The sequence below is a fragment of the Colius striatus genome, chromosome 1, assembly GCF_028858725.1.
Source record: "Colius striatus isolate bColStr4 chromosome 1, bColStr4.1.hap1, whole genome shotgun sequence".
NCBI lineage: Eukaryota > Metazoa > Chordata > Aves > Coliiformes > Coliidae > Colius > Colius striatus.
This window is the reverse complement of record NC_084759.1, coordinates 1,699,043-1,703,218: the sequence shown is the minus strand read 5'-3', so window position 1 is coordinate 1,703,218 and position 4,176 is coordinate 1,699,043.

Below are 4,176 nucleotides of genomic sequence, written 5' to 3'. Positions count from 1 at the left end.
AGCCTCTCAGGCTCCTCATCCCCACCCAGGCACAGCTCAGCACACACCAATGGCTCCTCACACAGAGAGCAAGTGCACCTCCAGGCCTTGTCAGCCCGTCCTTCCTGAGCCACCCACAGCCCTCCCTGGCCGTGCTGCAGCCATGGCAGCTGTGCCACCACGTCTCTTTGAGCGCAGGGAGGTCGCAGCCCCGCGTGCGCACCCACAGCTGCAGCTCCTGCTGCTCCTTCCCCAGGCTGCTGCGTTGGTGCAGAGGCAGAGCAGGGGCTGACTCACACACACAGGTTTCCCTGGGCGGGTGCAGGAGCTTCCTCCCCGCTCTGGCTCTTCCTCGGGGTGCTCAGCCTTCCGTATCTCAGCCCAGGGTGCAGATGAAGGGCACTTCTCACTGCAGTCCCTGTGCTGCCCTATTTCCCAGCTCCAGGGCACAGCTGCTTCTCTTTTGCTTCTCACCCCACCCCCCAAGTCCCTCAGTTTAAAGCCTCTTTATTAAGTTTGCTAGCCTACTCCCAAGTGTGGAGCATCCCCCCAGCCAAGAGGCAGAGGCAGGGTAAGAGCCACACGAAGCCCTGGGCTGCAGGAGCCACTCCAGGCCAGGGATGCAGCTGCCCAGGCTCAGGGCCCAGGGAAGAGCTGCTCTTGTGCAAAGGGACACAATCCCTTGGCTGTCCCTTGTGCCACTCACCGTGGTCATCCCCCAGCCGTGGGGATCAGCAGCAGCACAGGGAACACAGCCGGCAAGGGCCGGGCACAGAGCTCAGCTCTGCGAGGCAGCAGCACCAGCCCAAGGGCCACAGAGCAGCCCTGGCACCAGCCACCACAGAACTCAGGTGACAGCTGCCTGTGACCCGGCTGCTTGAACAGCCTCAGCTCAGCTCTGTCCTTGATGGGCCCCCTGCCTTGGGCTCCCTGTTTTGGGGTCCCTTTCCTGTAGTTTGGAGGGTCTCTCCTTGCCAAGCCAGGTTTTTGTTGTGATTCAGACAGTCCTAGAATCAGAACCTCACAGAACCATGGACCCCTTCTGGCCTCTCCCTGACCCTGAGCACCACCAAATGTCCTCAGGCATCCAAGACAGCAAGAAGGCTGGACCAAGCTGTGGACATGGAACTGCTCCCATCCTGACCATGGCAAAGTGTTGTCCCTCTTATGTCCCTCAGCCACAATCTTACATCTTTACATGTGGCATCTACTCACCAGCTTCTGCTTCAGTTGACTCCTCCAGAGCTTCCTCTGTCACCTTCTTTATGTCATCTTCGGAAGACTCAGAGGCTTCTCCAGCTTCAGATTTGTCCTCAGCTGTTGCAGCAGCTGAAGGGAGAGAACAGAGTTACATTTGTAGGCAACAGCTCTGGAAATGGAGTGTTCAGTGTGTGAAGAGAGTCAGGAGAAACTGACATTGAGCTGGGGGGAAACTTCCACTTCTCCCTGACCCCAAACTACCACCAAAACTCTCCTTGTAATGAACAGAACCCTACTGATATTCAGTATTAATGATTTGCTAATTATTAAGCAACAGTTCCTCACGAGGAAGATCCTCAGCAGACATGGGCTCATCAGCCCCTCTGAGTGGGACCTGATGTATTTCCCCACCAGCTTCTACTGTCTCCACAGCCTCCATCAATCTCCTTGTGACATTGTGGCCACTTGGGAGGATTTTGCCTCTTCAGTTTCAACCAACAGCAGCATCCCCCACACCACCATCACAAGGGGCACTGAAGAGCCCACAGAACCAAAAGCCAGAGGGAAGCCTCATCCATCTTCTCTAAACCCCAACCAGAAGCACCTGAACCACTCACAGCTGTGTTACAGCCCTTCATTTTTGCTCCATTAGCTGCTGCAGCACCAGCCCCTGCTCCAGCAGCTTCCCCTGGCTCCACACCCTCCCTGGGAAGCCTGAGCCAGGGTTCCCACACCCCACTACCAAAGGACTTTCTCCTCATATTCTAGTGCAAATTTTTGGGTGCTCACCAGCTGCTGAGTCATCCAAGTCCTCTGTCACCTTCTTTACGTCATCCTTGGATGACTGAGAGGCTTCTCCAGCTTCAGATTTGTCCTCAGCTGTTGCAGGAGCTGAAGGAAGAGAACAGAGTTACATTTGTCAGCAGCAGCTCTGGAAATGGAGTGTTCAGTGTGTGAAGAGAGTCAGGAGCAACTACTCACTGCTGAGATCTGGGCTGGCTTCATGAGGACGTTCCACCTCAGGAGCTGGGGCCACATCTGCAAGGAAACCCACATGAGATGTTTCCCTCAAGCACTGGGAGAGTCACCAGCAGCAGCATCCCCCACACTCTGGCACCATCACAAGGGGCACTGAAGAGCCCATAGACCCAAAACCTAGAGGGAAACCTCATCCATCTTCTCTAAACCACAACCAGAAACAGAGACACCAACCATCCAAGGCTGAGCCCGGAGTCCTTGGTTTTCGCTCCTTCATGGTGCCTGGCCTCGAGCTGTGGGGAACCTTCCACCTCTCCCTGACCCTGACACCACCAAATGTCCTCAGGCATCCAAGAGAGCAACAAGGCTGAACCAGTCTGTGGAGATGGAACTGCTCCCATCCTGACCAGGGCCAAGTGTTACCCTATCATGTCCCTTAACCACAATCTTACATCTTTACAGGCATCTACTCACCAGCTTCTGCTTCAGTGGGCTCCTCCAGAGCTTCCTCTGTCACCTTCTTTATGTCATCTTCGGAAGACTCAGAGGCTTCTCCAGCTTCAGATTTGTCCTCAGCTGTTGCAGGAGCTGAAGGGAGAGAACAGAGTTACATTTGTCAGCAACAGCTCTGGAAATGGAGTGTTCAGTATGTGAAGAGAGTCAGGAGAAACTGACATTGAGCTGGGGGGAAACTTCCACTTCTCCCTGACCCCAAACTACCACCAAAACTCTCCTTGTAATGAACAGAACCCTACTGATATTCATTATTAATGATTTGCTAATTATTAAGCAACAGTTCCTCACGAGGAATATCCTCAGCAGACATGGGCTCATCAGCCCCTCTGAGTGGGGCCTGATGTATTTCCCCACCAGCTCCTACTGTCTCCACAGCCTCCATCAATCTCCTTGTGACGTCTGTGGCCACTTGGGAGGATTTTGTCTTTTCAGTTTCAACCAACAGCAGCATCCCCCACACTCTGGCACCAGCACAAGGGGCACTGAAGATCCCACAGAACCAAAACGCAGAGGGAAGCCTCATCCATCTTCTCTAAACCACAACCAGAAGCAGTTGAACCACTCACAGCTGTGTCACAGCCCTTCATTTTTGCTCCATTAGCTGCTGCAGTACCAGCCCCTGCTCCAGCAGTTTCCCCTGGCTCAGGGCAACAGCAACATCTCCCGGTGGGATTGGAAACCTTTTGCAAAGGAGCCTCCACACCCTCCCTGGTCATCCTGGGCCAGGGTTCCCAAACCCCACTACCAAAGGACTTTCTCCTCATATTCTAGTGCAAATTTTTGGGTGCTCACCAGCTCCTGAGTCATCCAAGTCCTCTGTCACCTTCTTTACGTCATCCTTGGACGACTCAGAGGCTTCTCCAGCTTCAGATTTGTCCTCATCTGTTGCAGGAGCTGAAGGGAGAGAACAGAGTTACATTTGTCAGCAACAGCTCTGGAAATGGAGTGTTCAGTGTGTGAAGAGAGTCAGGAGGAACTACTCACTGCTGAGATCTGGGCTGGCTTCCTGAGGACGTTCCACCTCAGGAGCTGGGGCCACATCTGTAAGGAAACCCACATGAGATGTTTCCCTCAAGCACTGGGAGAGTCACCAACAGCAGCATCCCCCACACTCTGGCACCATCACAAGGGGCACTGAAGAGCCCACAGACCCCAAACCTAGAGGAGAATCCTTCATCCATCTTCTCTAAACCACAACCAGAAACAGAGACACCAACCATCCAAGGCTGAGCCCTGACTCGTTGGTTTTAGCTCTATCATGGTTTCTGGCCTCGAGTTGCAAGTCCAACTTCCAGCTCTCCCTGACCCTGAGCCCCTCCAAAACATCCTCAGACATCCAAAACCACAACAAGTCTTGACCCAGCTGTGCAGATGGAACTGCTCCCATCCTGACCAGGGCAAAGTGTTGTCCTTCTCATGGCTCAGCCACAGTCTTCTGGTACCATGGGGCATCTACTCACCAGCTTCTGCTTCAGTGGGCTCCTCCTGAGCTTCCTCTGTCAC